Here is a 21,508-nt window from a genome sequence, read left to right as displayed (position 1 = left end):
TAAATTGTGGGATTACAAAACTATTCCAGGAGGGGCTGGAGAATTGGTTGATGAGTCAGTATGTTTACCACATCTATAAAGGATTTGTGCTAAGTAACGGCACCTTGGGAGTTCTAGCTCTGGAATAAATACGCAAACAGCCCAGCAATAAATTGCTGAGCTCAGTAAAACAGTGCGTAAAACTCACATATTGAGTTGGGGGAAGACTGTGATTGGCGCTTCTTTATTTAATACGTTAATTTTTCCTGTTCCCCCTAGCTGCTAGAGTTCTCCCTTCCTCATACATTACTGTATAAATGCTTATGATCATAGATCTGGATGTAGCAGGACCTTAAGAGGCTATCTAGTCCAACCTCCTCATTTTACAGATGAGGAAACTGAGGATTGCTGAAATTATGAGACTTAGCCAAGACCACATAGACATTAAGCATCAGGGGCAAGGCGGACTCTAGACATAGCGTTCTTCCAAAGGTACCATGCTGCCTACCTTTATTTTGTTTAAAATAAGCATCAGGGTGTAAAAGGTCATACCATAAAAAGAAAAAAAAATTAGAAGAGAATGAGAGTAGGTATCTTTCACAGCTTTGTGTGGGTAGAGAGATAAAGGAGATTTTAAAAAGGAGAAAGCAGATCATTTCAAGAACATGAAACTGAAAAGCTTATGCATGAATAAAATCAACACAGCTAGGATAAGAAGGGAAATCACTGACCGGAGGAAAAATATTTATGTCACATATCTCTAAGGGTCTGATATCTAAGATACATAGGGAAGTAATTTAAATATGTAAAATCAAGAGCCATTTCCCACTGGATAAGTGACCAAAGAATAGGAATCACCAGTTCTCAAAAGAAGAGCTGCAAATTATGAACAATCATATGAAAGACTGCTCCAAATGACCGATAATAAGAGAAACTTAAACCCAAACAATTTAGATTTCACCTTACACCCAGAAAACTGGCAAAAATGACAAATGATTTAAATGACCAATGTTGGAAGGGCTCCAGAAACAGGCATAGCAATTCACTGTGGGTGATACTATGAACTGTGATTCTGGAAAGCAATTTGAATCATTCTTAAAAAGTGGCTGAAACATGCATCCTTTGATTCAGAGACCCTACTTCTAGGCTTATCTCTTGCAGAGAGCAAAGACAACAAGAAAACCTCCAAACGTTCTTAAAACATTGTTTTTTGTTTATTTTTGTTGGTAGCAAAGAACTAGAACTAGAAAGTTGATGCCTATCATTTGAGTGATGGGCTAACAAATGGTGGTGCATGGGTATAATGAAATATTATGCGGTAGGAAATGTGAATTCAGAGAAGCACAAGAAGATTTATATGAACTGATGCACAGGGAAGACGAGCCAGGAAAACAGTAACTACAGCAATGCCCACGAAAAGAACAAAAAGGACCCAGTAATATGTAATTAAAACAGCCAAGCTTGATTCTAGATAAAAGTTGAAAAAACACACCTCCTTCTCTGCATTGCAAAGGTGGGGGACTATGGGTGTAGAATATTACATATATTGGTTGATGTGTGAGTTGGTTTTGCTGAATTATCTTTTTTGTCTTTTTAAAATCTGTTACTGTATGGGGGAGGAAAGGACATAATCAAGAAATGAAGATGATGTAAAAACATACGGTACCAAAAAGAAAAAAAGGAAAAAGCATCAGAGAAAGATGTGAATCTAGATCCTCTGACTCCAAAGGCAATAGTCTTTCCACTGTATCAGGTTGCCTTTCTTTGCCAATTCTTCACCCACCCAAGTAAGGTATAAGCTCTTTGAGGTTGTGTATAGGTTTTTGTTTTTATTTTTATTTTGTTTTGTATCACTTATTCTATTGCCTTCATTTTTTAAATGACTTCAGAGAAAGCTCTAAGCGAGGACCAAAACCTTCTGAATGTTAGCTGTTATTATTCATTCATCTTACACTTGCAGAATACCTATGTGTAAGGCATTTTGTTAGGGACTGTAGGACATGCAGAGATGATTAAGACTCAATGTGAAAGCTACAACATCAGGCTAGGGGCCAAAATAATCTAGGAATCCCTTATATCAGCAAGGTGTCAGGAATCCCATCATCAGCTGGCTCACTGTGATCCAACTGTTACACTTGGCAGTTGGCTGTTGTTTGACAATTGTGGAAAACACCTCCCACGTCTGGTCTGGTTGGTTGAAAAATAACTGTAGCAAAGGAAGGAAGTTGTCTTTCCCTTGGAGACTGGGAAGGTTCAAAGAATCATGGATTTAGATCAGGAAGGGACCTCAAGGGTCCAACTCTGCCTCATTTTACACATGAAGAAACAGAGTTTAAGCAAGGTCATCTAAGCCAAGGTCACACAGTAGCTGAATTTGAATCCAAGCCTTCTGACTGTCAATCAGGTATGCTACACCAGTGCTAAAGTTTCAGGATAGGTGAACACTACTCTCAAAAGCAGAGAATTCACCAAGTACTCTGCAGACATCCCTGAACTTGCTGCATATCTCAGTAGCACTGAGCAAACATTGTCAGCAAAAAGGTTTTTGCTCTGAGTGTACAAGGAAAGGAGCAGTGGAAATAGATTCCTTCTTCAGGTCATCTGAGAAGAGGGGGTCATTTGGAAAGTGAGATGTGCCCAAAAGAATCATAGCAGTGACAGCCTCCACCAACCCTTCTCCCCCCCACCCCCTGCCCCATATCTCTTGACACCCAGACAATCCATGAGCTCTTACTTTCAAAAGTCCAGGTGAGTCAGGTGAGCCAAGCACCTATAGAAGCTCTTAAGAAGCATAACCACCAAATACCCAGAGCCAAGGACAATTGTCTCAGGGACCTGAACAAGCATTCTTCTTCTGCAGTGTCTAAGAGTTATGAAAATTCTACAGAAAGGAGGGAACAACACGCTCAAACTACTCTTGCTCTGTTGACAGTGGCCCTCAAAGCTTTCCTACAGAACTGGACATAATTACAAACCCAGTAATTGCATTTCAGTTGTCAAGGACATGGGTTGTCATAGCAACGCATAAAGCCACAGCTTTTTGCTTTTCACGGATGGCTAACAGTCCCACATTCATGCTGGTTTAATTGATGCATTTGGGACAGAAGGCTTTAACTCCATAGTTTACCTCTTCCTCCTCCTTTTCCTCCCTCCAGCTCAAGTTTACTCCACTTGAAATCAAAAGTCTCTGTTTTGCTTTCTCTGAAGCATGGACCTAAACACTTTCCTCCCTTGCTAGTTGCTTTCTGGTGCATCATCACCATCCCAAAAAAGAAAAAAAAAACCATTATATTCTTGAAAATGGGAGAGCAGTGGTCACAGGTGCACTGGATTCCTACAGTGCTCCCAATCTCTACACACAACTCAATTTAATAAGCATATATTAAGTGCCTACTATGTACAAGGTGATGTTATTAGGCACTGAGGATTTATGCCTGTCCTCAAGGAGCTTGTATTCTCCTGCTGGGGACATAACATTCTCCTGGTGGAGTACACAGTTATGTACCACATAATTTAGGTTGGTTGACACAATGTATTATGTGTTACATTTTTGTGAGAGTGCAAAATTTGCCATGTCAAATAAATTATAAGCACTATGAGGGCAGGCATGTATTTTCCTTTGTTTTATAATTCTGTGCCCCTCACATTGGCATCCTTAGTAAGGAGGTGTTCTCAATACATATCAACAGGATGTGGAACTCTTCACAGTCTTTCCCCTCCAGAGATAGACTGAATCCCTTATAAAGAAAGGTTATAGGCAGGATTGGGATAATTTGGGGAAACATTAACTGGGAGCTGAGGTTTTTCAGCTAAGTTCTTAGATGGAGGCTGCATTGTATTATCAGTATTGATTTCCCTGATTCACTGAGTTGGGAACAGCTTGGAAGCAGATTCTAACCAGGGTCATTTTTCTAGAGACAAGAAAATCAGTTTCCCTGTGTGGGCTTTCTACAATCAATATTGGTACAGAAAATCCAATCTCGACTCGAGAGACTTATTACTTTCTAAGTACCAATGTTAGGCTAGCAAAAATTTGCTAGGTAAAAGATAAAATTGGGAAATATGCAAAGTATGTTTTCAACCTCTTCCACTTTCTCTTTTTTGCTAAACTTTCCTCAAAATTCCAAGGACTCAGGACCCTAGGGCTGATCTCCAGCCAAACCTGTCCACTCAAGCCAATACTTCATTCTTTGGACCTCACTATTCCTCTAAGCCTTTATTGTCCCTGAATGCAGTACTTCTACCCTACAGAATAATTTTCAAGGTGGAATTTCAGACATTGACAGACTGAAGAAGAAATTTTTGGGTGGCCACATTCTGCAAACCCTTCACATCACAACTGGTAGGAAATTGTCTCTTTTTCCAGTGTATAACAAAGATGCCCCTGGTGCTGGGTGAGACTTAAACAAAATCCAACAAAGACTCACCCTGAAGTTTGACTTGGTACTGATCTCAAAAGTAAAGACCTCACTCTCTCTCAGCAACCTTCCCTAACCTATATCAGAGAAAGATCTGTCACCATACAGAGCAATGAATCAATATGGGATTGGGAAGTCTATTGTAGTAGACTGCAAGCAAGACATCTCATCTCCATTTTCTCCCCCACATCAATCTCTTTAATATCATTGCCAGAATATTATTTCTTATTCATAGAAATTTCCATGTTTTTGCTCACACTGTCCCGGGTGCCTGGAATGACTTTGCCTGTTAAATTTCTTCCCAGCTCTAAAGGTTTATTCCAATACCACTTCTCCATGAAGCCTTCTTTGATCTCCCTAGTCAGTGATAATCCTCCTTGAAACTACACAAGGCCCTTGATTTTTCAGTTTTCTAATATGCTTATCCCATAAAATATTGTGTCTTATTCTTACCTGTGTTTTTGCCTTATCCCATTACTAGATGGTAAGTTGTGTGAAAGTAGGGATAGGACTCCTACAGGAGTCTTTTCAGACAGATGGAAGCCATCTAATCCAACCACTATTTTTACATATGAATAAACTGAGGCCCAGAGAAGCCAAGTACCATACAAAATCATGCCAGTAGTAAGTAGAAAAGCTAGTATTTGAGTCCTAGTCTTCTGACTACAGATCCATCAATCTTAATGCTGTACCGCAACACTATATATTCCTTAGTAGAATGCTCTGCATATAATATGCACTGAATAAATTCTGGTTGAATTAATTTAAGTGCCTCCAACATGTCATTCCCCACAGTTTTCTCTCTGAAAAAACTAGGTAAAATAAAATCATGCATATATTCCTCAATGAATGTAAAAAGCATTTTGGCTAATAGACAAAGGCCCAGAAGTCCCGAGCATGGTTCAATATTAGGGAAATTCTTAGTATAATGTTACTATAATAACAAAAATCACATGATTTCTAGCAGTGTATGTAGAAAAGGCCTTTCACAAAATACTGTACTCATTTATATTAATATCATTAAAACAGTAATAAAAGGAGCTTTTTTAATATGCTACAAATATTGCCTAAAACTAGAGACTAGCATTATTTATAACAGTAATACTAGAGGCTTTCCTAGGAGAATCAGGGGTAAAATAGGCATGCTCACTGCTCCCATTTTTATTGGACATAGTACTACAAATGCTAGTTTCAGGATTGAGAGTAAAAAGCAATTAAAAGAATAAGCACAGGCAAAGAGGTAGCAAAATATGTATTTGTAAAGGATATATATGATGGCTTACTTAGAAAACCCTAGAGTATCTACAAAAAATTGAGATAATGACTTCCATAAATGAGCAATAGTAAAAATAAATCCACAAAATCATTAATATTCCTATAATTAGGACAAAAACCAGGAGGTAGGGACAGAGGTTTCATTCAAAATGACAATAAAATGCATTAAATACATCTGGGAATTACCTATTCAGAAACATATGAATACACAACTATACATGACTTTTCATAGAAATAATGGAAGACTTAAATAGTTGAAGAGAGAGCAAATAAATGTTCATGGTTGGTGGTATGAATTAACTTACCAATGGATACTTTATGGAAGTAGAAAAAAATAACAAAATTCATATGAAGGAGCAAAAAGGTTAAGAATGTTAAGGGAAGTAATGAAAAATAAATAGGAATGAAAGAAATTTGGTGTTATCAAACATCAAATGATGTTACAAAATGGGTATTAGACAAACTAGTACTATAGAAAATACATTAAAGTGGTAGAATATCAAAGTGGCATAGATTACATAAGCAAGAATTAGAAGCAAATGTATTGTGTAGTTAGTTTAGTGTTAAACTGACTCAAAAATGTAACGATGAGGAAAAAGGACTTCTGATTTGACAGGAACTGACAGGGAGTCTGAAAAGCAACTCAATGATAAACAAATTATGCCATATATCAGAAAAAAATTCTAATGAAGCCATGATCCAAATACAAATATAAAAGGTAACTTTTGATAGTTCTATGAACTCATCAATATGGATTCTCTACTAAGGGATTTAGATTCCAGCTTATCTATGTCTTTACAAAGATCACAAATTCATTGAAGGATAGAAATAAAGAATAATGAATATGAAGAATTAATAAATATTATGGGAAGACATGTATAAAGAGACATGGAAGGAACAGGGACAAAAATACAATGCAGAAAATGAACGCAACAATGTAAATGAAAACATTAAAAGGTGACAAAACTCAGGTCATAGATAACAGATTATATTCATACCAAAGGACTCTTCCATTTTTAAATGAACCTATCTATTGCTAATATGAAAGTTGATGTCCTTCCTTTCTATCAGCAATCGTTGAACAACAGAAAAGGAGAGCACCACACACTAACAGTCAACATCACTCTTCAAGGGGGTTTTAATTGTTTTTTGGGGGAAAGTACTTTGGTGGGATTGTTTGGATGTTTGTTGATGTATTACGTCAAAACAAACTTCATTAATAAGTAAAAATAAAACCCTGGTGAAACACAGCCTTCTCCTCTGGCCCCTTTCCTTTTCTGTGCAAGGAGAAGACAGTAATCAAAAAGCTTTATTGCCCTCAGTAAACTTATTTTCATTATAAAATAGATAGTCACTCACATCTTATTTTTCCATAACTGTACATTAATCCAATACTTGGGGAGGGGCTCCTGTCTGCCAGGTAGAAGATATGTATGTTTCTAAAACCCCATGGCTTGTCCTGCTTGTTATAAAATATTTTTATGAGCTATAAACCCTAATCTGTCCACTTAAGGAGAACTGGGAGGCTTCCCATGGGATGCCTGGGGCAGATGGCTTTTATCATTAATTCTGAAACGTCCTTCAATGCTTAACAAAGGAGAATAGGAGAATGGGCAGGAAAATGGCATTAAATGTTTAGCTTTGTTTTTTCAGGGGCCTGGGGGAACACAAATAGGAGCTTGGAAAAGATCAGTTGGTCAGTCCTCTAAGGTCATATGTAAGGCCTCAAACAAATCCTCTGAATTTGGAGATAAGGTCAGAAAATTTATTTCTGAAAGTGAAAAATGAAATCAGATATATACCATTAGCCAGCTACATAAGTAAAAGAGATGGTTTATAAATAGATTTTTTATATAATGAGTGTGCCTTCCAGGTATAATTATAGATTCATAGACTATGAGATGGAAAGGTTTCTATCAGTTATCTAGTTCAATCTCATTTTAGAGATGAGGAAACTAAGGTTAGGAGAGGTCACTGGATTTGCATTCAAAAAATCTGGGCTTCAAATTTGGCTCTGCCATTTGTCATCTGCGAACCTTGCAAAAGTCGCTTAACCTCTGTGGGCCTCAGTTTCCTCACCTGTAAAATAAAGGAATTGGATTAGATTGAACTCTAAGGTCCCTTTTAGCTCTAAATCTAGTAGCAGCTTGATTTAGTGGACTAAGTTCTGGAGCCTGGAAGCCAGAAAGCCCTGAGTTCAAGGCAGACATATTTACTATGTGACGTTGGGCAAGTCACTTGATATCTCAGGGTCCCAGACAACTCTCTAAGACTAAAAACTGCAAAATGCATAAGACTATTAGTTGTCCATCAAATCTGTAGGTGAGACCAAAGCTCATAGGGACAGCTTGAACACAGTGGAGGACAGTCTGAATCCAAAAGGACTTTCATAGGCTAGAGGACTGGGTTTAATAAAATAAAAGTCAGTAAGAGTATATATACATACACACATAAACATATGTATGTACATATTCACATATGTTCACACACAAAAGTATTGTGCTTGGGTAAAAACATCATGGAAGAGACATGTTTAGACAGACATCAGTTGCTCTCAAAAGGATCTGGGGGTTTTATTGGACTTTAAGCCAAATGTGATGTGGAAGCCAAAAAACCTAATTGGACCTTGGGATTGTGGGGTGTACTGTCTAAGAATGAGGTGACAGCTCCACAGTACTCTGGAGTGTTATGCTTCATTCTAGGAACCATGGAAGGACAGAGGAGGGCAACCAAATGGTGAAGGGGCTCAAGACTATGAGAGATGAGAACAGGTTGAAGGAACTGGGAATATTTAGACTGAAAAAAGAGAAGATTTATGGGGGATGTGATAGACATGAAATGGAAGAAGGATTAAACTTGTTCTGTTTGGTCTCAAAGGGCAGAAGAGGAGTAGGAGGTGAAATTTGCAAAGAGGAAAATTTGAGCTTGTTGTCAGGGAAAAAACCCCAAAACTTCCTAATAATTCAAGCCATCCAAAAGTGGTAAGCTCCTTCTCCCTGGACGCCTGATCAGGTGGAGATTTCTTTGGTACATGGGATGGGATTGGTAGTCATAGATGTCCCTTCTAACTTTCAAATTCTGTGATTCTGTGAACAGCTGGCTACTTGCATTGGTGGAGGGAGTTTCTTCAATGCAAGTTCTCTGTACCAATAACATCAGAATCACAACAATAACAAATAAAAAAACAGAACAAAGTCTCCAACAACAACAAAAGACTGTGTGATTTATTCAAGGTCACACAGTGAGTTACTATGCAAGAGTTAGAATTCAAACCTAGGTCTTAAGATGACCAAGGTGTCTTGAAATCTCCTGAAAGTTCATTAATAAATTACTACTCGCAATGTAAAATAAACTGTAGTTAAATTAGCTGTCATGGGTTTATTATAAGACAATGTCACATAATGGAAGAGGTGGTGGGATTGGGGTCTGCATGGAATCTAGAAAAGAAGAGCCATAGAGCAAGTGCTCATTAGTCTGTCTCCAGATAGGTCCAGGTTATAGAAATTATTTGCCAGACCATGAGAACTGGTCACAAAAGGGGGCAAAATAAGCAAAGATAATCCTCAAGGATTAACTAAAGCCTAGGTAAAATATCCTTTAAAATCATCTAATGGTGGTGATGATAAAAACATTTATTATTCATATATATATATATATATATATATATAAAACATTTATAATACTTACTATGTTCCATGCCCTCTGCTAAGCACCTTATAATAATTATCTCATTTGATCTTCACAACAACTCTGAGAGGTAGGTGATGCTGTTAGCCTCATTTTACAGATGAGGAAACTGAGGCAAACAGAAATTAAGTGACTTGCCCAGCATCATACAATTGGGAAGTGTCTGAGGCTGAATTTGAACTCAGGAGTTCCTGACTCTATGCCTGGTCCACCGTACCCCTTAGCTGATTCCTCCCATTCCCAGATCCCATGTCTGCCAAGAAATCTACTGACAACAAATTTGGTTTCCAGCATAGTTTGACACCAGAAAGAAGTTCTTCATGGTGAATGAAGGGATGATCATCCTAGTTTTTTTAGGATCACAAGTAGACAGCTAGAAAGAACCTCAGAGGCCATCTAGCCCAACCCCCTTGGTCTTACAGATACTAACAAAAACAGTAATCACAAACAACAACAACTGACATTTCTAGAGACTTGTAGAACCCAAGGAGGCTAAAGGACCAAAAGTTACACAGGGCTAAGTCGCAGAGGTAGAATTTGAACTCAGGTTCTCTGACTCTAAAGTCAAGTTTTTGGTCTTTCCTTCTACCTCTTCTGTTGAGCCTAAGTACCAAAGAGGTCAATCAGAGATGGCAGAATTGCAAAAATCCAGTTTCTGATTCTGCAGAGCTGAGGAATGAGATAAGCAGTGAATCAGAATTTTGCCTCAGAACTGATTCCCAATTTTGTCTGCCTATAGCCAGCCAGTCACAGATATGAGCATGATATAACTGACCTGGATTTTCGGAGACCATTCTAATTTCATGAAAGCTGGACTCTTTTTTTAAAATCCAATGTCAATATCCAGAGTAAATATTTTTTTTTTACTAAATTGGCTAAGCAATTTAGAATAGTTTTGACATCCCTATGGGTAAAGTTGAATTATCAACAGACATTTAGTAAGTCCCTAGCATTTTGTTAGGTGCTATTGACATGAAAACAAAAATAAAATAATCTCTTCCCTTGAAGTGCTTATATTTTGCTCAATAAGCTTTCTCAGTGACAAATTAGATGCGTTACAGTTGGATTCTCCTCATTTTAGAGATGAGAAAACAGACCTAGAGAGGTGAGGTCACTTACTCAAGGTCATAAAGGCAGTCAGCAAATGAGTTGGGATTTGAACCCAAGTTCTCTGACTACAAACCAAGTGTTCTTTCCACTACCTCATACTGATTTTTCCCAGGCTCATAAGAAAGCAAGCTGCAGAACCAGAATGAAAACTCAAGACTTCTGACTCAAAATTCAATGAGATAGTTATTAATTTCCAGTTTTGTGAAAGCATCTACATTGCAAACAGATCTGCCTGCCATTAGAAAGAAAAACTAGGAATACTAAATGACAACTTGCCCTTCTGTAAGGAAAAGTAACCCATCTATTCTTTGAGGTAAAAGGAAGACATTGTTCCCAAGGTCTACTTTATTCTGTACTTACTGGTGAGGTTCTTTATAACCTACCTATTCTAAAGAGTCCAATCAATGTCTTGGAGCAGAGATCCTGTGCCCACTGCATGTGGAGAACATCTTTAGCTCTGCTTCCCAGTTTGGAAGTCTGTGAAATAAATACATTTTCAAACTTATGGCTTCTTTTCCGCCCACAGTGAAATCTGGGTCACAGATCACTGACTATTCGACCTACAAAGGGATTTTAGAGGTTATCTCATCTCATGCTTTAACTGGACAGATGAGGAAACCGAGGACAGGAAAGAGAAAATGATTTCCCCATGACCCCATGATGAATGTAACCTGGGAGTGAACTGAGATCTCACTGCCCCTTGAATGACAGGCTTTTCCCCAAGGCTCAAAGAACAGACACGTACTGAGGTCATTTTTCACTGGGTTCTGAGTAATCTGAGGAACTCAAATCCAAAAGGAGAAATAGGAAGAAAAAAACCTGAATAACCAAAATACTCAAGAGACATTCAGGTTTTACAAGTTTGGGTTGTCAATTTCCTCTTACTAATGCCATTAAGAGGCTTCTACAGTAATATTAATAATAACAATTTACAATTTATAGTTTCAAAGTTTGCAAAGCATTCAACATGCTCATTTCTTGCTTGATAATCTCAACTCAACATGTCTCTTTTGAGGCTCACAACATTCCTGAGACAGATGCTGTAATTATTATCATCCCTGCTTCATGGATGAAGAGATGGTGGCTCATGGAGGTTAAGATATGTTCAGAATCGTACTGCTAGTAAGCATCTGCAGCAGTACTTGAACTCATGTGTTACTGAATCCAGGATGATCTGATGCTTTGTTTTTGCAATGTGGAGAAGGGGCAGTTTAAGAGCAATCTTTCCATGGAGGTCATGAAGGGAATGAACTAGATAATCTTTATCAGACAAGCTCATGTCTGAGACATTGTAATTGTAAAGTTGTATCCCCAAATTCAATTTACATGTCTATAGTAAGGCTGCATTTGCCCCTGGACAGATTTTTAATAAATCATTACAATAGCTCCCATGTTTAGAGAACTCTTTCCTCATAACACCCTTTGGAGGTATTTTAGCATGAGAAGTATTATCGCCCTTTTGCAGGGGAGGAAACTGAGGCTCAGAGAGGTTAAATGACTTGCCTATGGTCACATAGTACCATTGTCATAATCCTCAAGAACTGATCCTTAAACACTTATCCTGTCTATGGGAACTTACATGCGATGTTTTCTAACTAGATTGTAAGTTCCCCGAGGCCAGGGAACACTTCATTTACTTCACGACATCACTGCCAGGCAAACATAAGTATTCTGTCAACGTCATTGACTGTTCACATGAGGCATTCTAAGTAAAGTCACAGAAAGGCCATACCAGGTGAATAAACAAGAAAAACATACAAAAGTTCATTTGAGGGTCTAGCAGAAATAAACTGGAAATATTTATTTCTTCATTGTACACACGTACTCTACATGAAAATAACGATTAATAAGCCTAAAAATTAGACGTCACCAATTTTCTTTGTTCCCCAATCATAGATTAAATGTAACTTTCCACTGAAATCATGGATGTGTGATACTTCAAACCTTTAGTTGGTAACTCCTTGACTTGTATGCCACTTTGTAGTTCATGAAGAACTTCGCATTATTTCATTTGATCTTCCCAATAACCTATTGAGGTGGGCAGGACAGATAATAACAAAAAACAATAAGCCATATTTACATACCCTTTTCAGTTTTTCAAAATGCTATCCTTACAACCACCCCCTGAACTAGGGGTGGTACAAACATAATTATTCCCAATTTTACAGATGAGAAAACTGGGGCTTGAAGAAGTGACTTGCCCAAGGACACACAGCTAGACAGTAAGCATTGGAAGTGGAATTTGTACCCAAGTCTCCTGACTCCAGGAGACTTATCTTATTAGCCCAACTTACAGATAAGAAAATTGAGCCTCCAAGGAATAAAGCAAAATGTCCAAATTTACTTGGATCTTATGACTACAACAAACCAGGACTCTTCCCATCATATCATGCTATTTCTTTGTGTTCTAGGAGGTTTCAGTTAAGAAAATACCGATTGTTTTTTAAGGGTTAACATGACCGCATAGATCATAAGGTGAACGGTAAGAAAAATGCACAAAGCTTCCTAAAACTTATTCCTAGTTCCTCAAATGTTACAAAAAAAGTCTGTTATGTAGCAGACCCAGAGCCCACATTCTCTCAATAAACTACACCATATTGAAAAGCACTCTCTCATTGCAAAGGAATTAATGAAACACATCCAAGTCATGTCCGAAGGAAAAAGGGGATAGCTATTTAAAAATAACAGATAAAAAACTAGAAGCCTCCCTCAGCACACCTAAACCGAAAGCATGGGGCGGGGGCTGGGGGCCAGTTGTTGGAGAAGTGAGATATTTCTTTGAGAGCTTGATATCACATCCTTCAAGGTGACCCTCACACTTCATCTCACTGGCTGCTTTTGTAAGCAGAAGCAAAAATAAACAAATCCCGCATGGATAATGTTTGGAAATAGCAGATTTTTAAAAATCTCCCCTCTCTGGCTTTTTCCATGGAAGGAGTGCCAACCCATACCCTCCCCTTCTTAAAGAATTCTGCCCTAGCTGGCAGGATATTCACCCTTCAGACACAGTCGCCCCTGCGCACACACATACACGTACACACACACACACACACACACACACACACACACACACACACACACACACACACACACACTCACAGAAGGAATCCAAGACACTCGTGGGGCTTGGGTTGATGATTTCCAGCAGGCAGCTTGCCGACTTTACATTAATTCTTCAGTTTCATTCCTGAGATTTCCTGGGCTGCAGCATGTGGGGGTGCATCCTAAAGGGAGATCTCTGCTCTCAGCTCCCCTCAGGAGCTACTTGGGACTGTCAGTCCTGAGAACGTGGATCACTCACAGGGGGAGGGGGAGTCACACGGCAGCCACCCGACATCTCAGCTGGCGGAAAGGATAACCACCTATCAGAACCAACCCGGCTCGAGAAAATTATTGGGTTCAGCTAGGACCCGAAGAGTAAAGAATAAGGGGTTGGGGTATGTTTGCTCATTTGACTGTAAAGATTCACATGTACTCTGTCACAGACATCCTACCCTACTGTACTGCATGGTCTCTCCTCCCCCCACCCCCCATCCTCTACTTGCCCCATCCACTCCCCCACCCCTTGCTCACTAAAAGTCTTCTTTGTGACTTCTTCTCTTTCTCAGTAGGAAGTCAACTAGCATAATAATGAACCCCCGATGAGAACAACAGGGCTTTTGAGTCTTTGGGTTTCTCAGCGTCTTCCGCAGGAGCCTAGCAGCTGCAAAAGCAGCCTTTATCATCTCCCTGCATCTGGCAGCATTCTGCTGAACACATCCATTGAGTCCTCCCCCAAGAGAAAGAAGTTCCCACCATGCCGCTTGTTCTATCCCAACCTGCCCAGGGTTTGATTAATCCAGGTTCCTGAGCTTCACCCGCACCCATCCATCACTGGCTGAAGGGCCTTATCGATTCCTACCCACATTGGGATGCCTAAGAGAAAGAACAGGGATGCCATGTAACTGGACATAGGTGGGGCACTGGGGGCTGCTTAAGATTGGGGGGGAAGGTATGTGGAGAGATAGAGGTAGAATCCAGAGCTTCCTGCTGCATTTCTGGTGCTGAGAAACACTGCAGGACTTGGGTGCCTCTAATCAGTTGCCATGACAACTGCCTGGGGATGGAGTGGAGTAGTAGAGGAAAGAGCCATGGGGAAGCTGTGTGCAGCCTGAGCCATTTTGGCCTGAAATCACTGTGACAGTGCTTCAGCAGAGCTATTACATGGTTGCTGTGGCAACCAATGGGAGAAAATCACAGAGGAGATCTATAATTATTACAAGCCAGATACTGACTTACCCAGTGCAGTTATCAGCACATTAGAGTGATCCAATCTGAACAGGGAGAAGAAAGTCTCCTTTTCTAGGGAATGAAGCACCCAGAAAAGAGGTGCACCAGTCAGACCTGTTTACATCAGGAGGGCCAGTGACAACGAGGAAGGATCAGGCTAGAGCAGCAGATTTAATCGTTTAAAAAAGAGGAGGGGGACGTCCTCTAATCCCTAACTGGCAAGCAGACTCCATCGATTTACTGCGCGTCTTGCCCACATCATACAAGGCTTTCCATTGTTGTTTGTTTTTGTGGTCATACACACATGCACACATACATATATACATACATATGTGTATGTATGTACTATACATATAATGGCTCTCTTCGAAAGCAAAGGATAAACACAACAAATACACACACGCATATAAATATAATATACATGTATACACATACACCTATTACACATACATAGATACATACAGTATATGTACATGTGTGTGTGCATCTATATACATATATACATATGCATATATACATACACACACACATCTCAGAGTCCTCACATTAAGGCTAGCTTTCTGGTCACCAATGCCATGTTGTGCTGTATGATCACAGATCTATGCATATCACTGTGTAGTAAGCCTTCCCAAGTAGGCTCTAAATTTTGTGAGGTCCAGGAATTGTGTGTCTTCTTTCTCTTTGAATTAATTGTATTGTTTGCCTTGAAATGAAAAGGCCTTTTTGAATTGCTCCAGTTCTTTGCTATGAGGAAAGAGCTGCTCAAAATATTTTTGTTTGTAAGGGTCCTGTCTCTCTTTCTTTGATTTCTTGAGAAAATATGACTAGTAGTGTCATCCCTGGGTCAAAGGGTATTCACATTTTAGTGACTTTTGGAGTACGGTTATGAATTCCTAATGAATGAATTTGCTTTTGGGCACACTCAACACTTCCTCTTCTGTCTCTGTGCCTTTTTCCTGTCAGTTCATGTCTGGAGAATGCTTCCTCTTCAGTTCAGCCTCTTGGATTCCTCAGCTCAAACAGCACTTTCGACATGAGGCTTTTCCTGATTCCTTCAGACTCTAGCTCCATCTTGTCTAAAACCACTTTGTATTCATTTCGTTTATAGAACAAGAGAGAATCATACTTGACCTCTGAGGCCATCTAGTTCCTGGAACCTGCCTAATGCCATACAAGAAACAAGCACCAGAGGATGGTGCTTGAACTCAGGTCGTCTGACTCTGGGGCCAATGCTTTTGCCATATCGTTCCCCCATTAGAATGTGAGCTCCTTAAGGGAATGAATTTATTTGACTTTTGCTTTGGTATCCCCAGGGCTCAGCACAGTGCCTGAGAGTGACTGATTAATTGGTAGTCAGTACAGTAAATAGAAACGCAACTCATGAATGTTGTATCTTATTCTTTCCCTGAGAAATTACCTTCTTGGCAATTCTAAAAGACTCCCGATTGGAAATACTATTCCCATCCAGAGAAAACCATGGAGTCTGAATGCAGATCAAAAAATACTAATTTTACTTTATTTTTTCTGTATTTTTTTTTCTTTTGGTCTGTTTCTTCTTTCACAACATAACTAATATGGAAATATGTTTTACATGATTGAACATCTATAACCTATACCAAATTGCTGTTTCAGGGAGGAAGAAGGGGAGAGAAAGGGAAAAATTGGAACTCAAAATTTTATTTTAAAAAATTGTTAAAAACTGTCTTTACATGTAATCAGAAAAAATATTACATGAGAGAAAAAAAATCACCTTCTTGGGACTTTAGCTATACTGAAGAAATGTAGCTCATCATATTACATGAAAACTTGGCAATTACTGGATGTATGAAAAAAACAAGAGTTACCCAAGATTATGGCACGTTTTGGGTGTTCATATACATGTATATTTGGATGTAGACATTTTAGAAAGCATAATGTACCTTGCAAAGCATCATGTCACAGAAGCTGAGATGAACTCAATACTTAACTCCTAAGGCTAAAGCCAAAATGTCAAAATGGTAAATGTCACATGGACTTGGGAGAGATGGAAATGGAACGCATTAGCATCAAAAGAGTGCAGGGCAAGCAAGCAGCACATCAGCAACACCTTGTGTGCACTGATTAAACCAACAATTTTTAAAAAAAAGGTGAAAAGTTGATCCAACAGAACAAGAAAAATCTCTGCATTTTGTGTTGTTTTTGTTTTGGGGAATGATAAGCTACATCACAGAATTTTTTTGTTTTAGAGTTGAGAAAAATCTTAAAAGATGATTGATAGCTCAAAGTCCTTCTTTTGCAGGTATGAAAAGTGAGGTCTAAAAAAGGAAAAGGACTTTCCCAAAGGTCGCAAAGCTAGGTAGTGGGAGGGTCAGAACTAGAACCCAGGCTTCCCGACTCTTGGTCCAGTGCCCTTTTCACTAATTAGGAGATAAAAAGATTTAAAAATTTATCTATTGGGCTTTTTGAAGGTTAATCTATCACTCCAAAGAACACTAAAAATCTCAAGGAAAAGCAAAATTATAAGCAGGTTGCAAACACACAACTGAAATAAGTCTGAATGTTCAAATCTGGTTAAAACAAAAAATGGAGCATTTAAGAAGTGCTTTATATGTACCAGCATTTACTGTGTAAGCACTGGGTATATAAGGACAAGCAAACAGTTCAATCCCACCCTCAGGAAACTTACATTGTAATGGGAAAGATAATACATCAGGGGGAACTGGAAAGGGTGTGTGTGTGTGTGTGTGTGTGTGTGTCTGTGTGTGTGTGTGTGTCTGTGTGTGTGTGTGTGTCTGTGTCTGTGTCTGTGTGTGTGTGTGTCTGTGTCTGTGTGTGTGTGTCTGTGTGTGTCTGTGTGTGTGTGTGCACGTGTGTGTCTGTGTGTGTGTGTTGTTTGTAGATGCATGCTGAGGAGATGCCCCAAAGTGTCATGAAGGCCTCTTTCTGGGTAAGATAAAGGTAAAAATCATCGATGGTTGTCAGGGGGAAAGGTGATAAGGAGAAGAGTCTAAGATTGTGGTGGACGGAGATAAGAATGATGGCCACAGGTAGGTGGCATGGTGAGATGACCAGGAAAAGTCATGTATAAATGCTCTTTCAGGCATTCAGAGTTAGTCTTCATTTCCCTAAACGTTAAAGGGATGGATTTGACATATTACTTAATTTTTTAAAATCTCTTTATTAGTCTGTTTTAAACCATTTGAGAATTTCTTGCCAATCCACAGCCTGTAGAATGTGTAATTAACTGGACAGTTGTTTCTGTCACTGATGTTTCTTTTTTCATCTCACTCTCTGGAGCAAGAGCTAGAAAATGAATATCCACACACATCTGATTTTTCCTTTATGTGAAATGAGTGGTTTCATCTTTCAACATGATTATGTTAAGGCAAAACATATCAGTTGTTATCTTCTTTCACTCCTTCCTGCTCTGTAAATATTAAGTCATCAACTGTTCACTGTTAGGAAGACCTGAGTTCAAGTCTCATCTCTGCTGTACTGAATGTATGACCTGAGATAAGTCACTTAACCTCTTGGTACCTCAAGTATGGCACTTTGGGGCATCTCCTCACCACACAATTACAAATACACACACACACACGCATATACACACACACGCATGCATGCGCCCTTTCCAGCTATAATTATATCAGTAAATGGAGTTTCCTCATCTGAGAAATTCCTATGCAAATGAAAACACAGTTTTTATTCCTTTTCCCTATTATCTGGCAAAGAGTACCTCAGTAAAAATGCCTGTTGATTGACTAATAAATTCATTCATTTGTGGCCATTTCAAATACTTGGTTTATCCCCTTGAAATTGGCCTCTAACTGGGAGATCAGAGCCAGAGAGAACAAGAATTGAGGATTACAGAAGAGAGGGGTTATAGACAGATTTAGAATTGGCTCCTTTTAGGAAAACCTACTGTAAAGCTCCTCCAGAGACCCAGGTGGCCCCAGAGATGACAGTGGATAGAAATGAGTCAGGAGAGAGAAGAATGACAAGGGATTCTCCAAATGAACCAAACCAAATTCCAGAACCAAGCAGAATTCATGGACCAAGGAAGAGATAAAAGGGAATAAGCATCATGATATGACTGAACAAATCTGAGCCTCACCCCTTACTTGTACTGAGTCCTGTGGATTGTCCAGGAATGACTCTCTAAAGTCCTTTTTTTTTGGGGGGGGGGCGGGGAATGTGAGGTGATTGTGGATTTCTGCCATTGGGTAGTTCTATAAATCTGAATGATTATAGAGGTCCCAGGAACTGGTGGGTTTCATTGGAGGGAAGGCATGATCAATTGTCTACCAAAAATGAATGCTTCCCCTCAGCATGTGTGCCTCAATCTGAGTACTACTATAAGTGTGGAAAACTTTTTAAATTTCTGGATTTGGCATGTAAGAATGTGGGTTTGAATTCTATTTTTTACCTGTGGTTTTTTAAAAAACCTCTTTAGTTCCCTCATCCGTAAATTTAATCTCTAAGATCCCTTTCCCATTGTAAATCTGTGATCCTATGGCTTGTTGAGGCCTTAGTTTCCTCATCTATATAATAAAGGATCATAAGACCATAGATTTAGAACCAGAAGGGACCTCAGTAGTCATCTAGGCCAGCAGTATCAAACTCAAATAGAAATAAGGCCCACTAAACTGTCTATCAGATCCCTGCAGGCCTCCTAGCCAGGATTAACATGGTCTGTTTTGTTGTATTTTACTTATCTTGTTAAATATAACCCAATTACATTTTAATCTAGTTTGGGTCACACTCAAGAGTGTTGCATGTTGCACATGGCCTGTGTAGATTGTGTGTCTGATACCTCTGGTCTAATCCAACCCCCTCGTTTTATAGATTATAACTGAGGAAACTGAGGGAGACAGAAGTTGTGACTTGTCCAGAGTCACACAGGTGGTAAGCAGCAGAGTTGGGATTTGAATTGTGATTGGTCTCCAGAGCCAGTGTTCTTCATACCACTCTAAATCTATGAGGTCTCTTCCTGTCTTAAGGTCTATGATCTTATAATCTGTCTAGGTCTGGGTTCCCTTACCTGTAAAGTGAAAAGGTTAGACTCTATTGGCAGCTCTTCAATGTAAAGATGTTCTGGGATTAAAAAGTCTGAGAAACAATGGATTAGATGACCTTGAAGGACCCTTCTTGCTCTTTGATCTACACAATCCAAATCCGTACTGCCCTTCCTCCTTCATTTTACAAAACAGGAAACGAATAGCTAGGGAGATATGAAGTGTCTGTCTTGCTCAGAGCCACAGAGTGAGATAATTCTTAATCCACACAATTGGGCAAAAGCTAATGGAAGCGAGATGTGTATGTGTGATGTATGACACCAACATCTAGTTAAAATGCCTTATTTTAAAGCTCCTTTGAGAAATTCAAGAATTCTCAAAGGAAGTGTCACTGGTATAGCATCAGTCAGAGAGAGGTAGGAAAGAAGAGGAATTCAGGGTAGATACATACAAGAATGCAGGTTAATGCACTTAAGTGTTTGCCTATCAGGGTACCAGACTTCCACGGACAGGAAAAAATACTGGATTTGAATTCTAGCTCTATCACTTACTCACTACCTGTATGACAATGGGCAAGTAACTTCTCTAGGACTCAGTTTTTCATCTGTAAAAAGAGGGAAGTAGACTAGATGCAAGGTACCTAGGTGGCACAATAGACAAGAGTCTTCCTGAGTTCAAATCAGGCCTCAGACACTTACTAGCTGCGTGACCCTGGGCAAGTCACTTAAACCTGCTTGTCTCAAGATTTCTCATCAGTAAAATGAACTGGAGAAGGAAATGACAAACCACTTCAGTATCTTTGCCTCTAAAATCCCAAATGGGGTCACGAAGAGTCAAATACAACTGAATAACAATAATAACAAAGACCAGATGTTCTAAAATCTATGATCTTACAAACCCCCTGAACCTGAGAGTGGGGGACTGCCTACCTCATTCTTTTTAAGAAGTCGAGCCCTGCCATACAATAAGTCCAAGAGACCACAACAAGAGATGTTTGGAAGCAGCAACCGATGACAGTGAGAGTGTCTAGACATTTAATTATAGGAAAACAACTATTGAATAACTCGATGAGGCATTAATAGAGAACCCCAGAGGCACTTGGAAATTGATCTGTGTTCAGTTGGATTTCCAAAGGTGTGGAAATAAGATACAAGCTTCAAAGTGGATCAGAAAAAGGGATGCTACCTTTTTTTTTTTTGACATTTAGACAGCTAAAATCGGATTTCAATCCCCAGAAGGAAATATTTAAAGTTAAACTTCAATCAGTGCATCTGAACTTCGGTGCATTTTAAATTTACATCAAGTTACCTTTTTCTTGGTTCAGCTACAACAGAGGAAGATAGGTGGGAGAGAAGAAAAAGAAGTAAGCCAGCTGGGGGCATATGGATGGAGATCAGAAGTTTTCCCAAGATAAGAAAAGAGAAACAGTTCTTGGACTTTGGTTCATTTTAAAAGAAAACCTAAGACATACTTGGAAAGTCTGTAGAATAAAGTTCCAACTCCTCAGTCTGACATTTTAAGTTCTTTTTACTGAACTGAACTGAAATCACAAGGCTGACTTGTTCTTTAGAAAACAAATGCAAACTTTTGGCTATTATGCATGATTTCAAGCTTGGGCTACAAATTTTGGAGAAACCGTAATATGCCAGCTAGGAAAATTCTGGTGTTCAGCCAACTGGCCATATTTCCAACCTAATGCCCATCCAATGAAACAGCAAAATAGAGCCCAAGCAAGCTCTCTTCCTTGAAAAGCTCAGTTTGCTTTTACATAAATCA

The 21,508-nt window shown here is 39.1% G+C and overlaps 1 protein-coding gene across 2 annotated transcripts in view; it reads right to left on the bottom strand.

The window, feature by feature from the left end:
* Window positions 1-21,508, bottom strand: part of ABAT (4-aminobutyrate aminotransferase) — a 120,624-nt gene that overhangs the window by 66,718 nt on the left and 32,398 nt on the right. Inside the window, exon 2 of one of the 2 annotated variants that reach the window (XM_072608691.1) lies at window positions 10,853-10,946. The exons of the other annotated variant lie outside the window; for it this stretch is intronic. The gene's annotated coding sequence lies outside the window, so the exon portion shown is untranslated. The remainder of the gene's footprint in view (window positions 1-10,852; window positions 10,947-21,508) is intronic. 2 annotated transcript variants of the gene reach the window in all.

Source organism: Notamacropus eugenii, chromosome 1, assembly GCF_028372415.1.
Source record: "Notamacropus eugenii isolate mMacEug1 chromosome 1, mMacEug1.pri_v2, whole genome shotgun sequence".
NCBI lineage: Eukaryota > Metazoa > Chordata > Mammalia > Diprotodontia > Macropodidae > Notamacropus > Notamacropus eugenii.
This window is presented reverse-complemented; position numbering and strand designations above follow the sequence as displayed.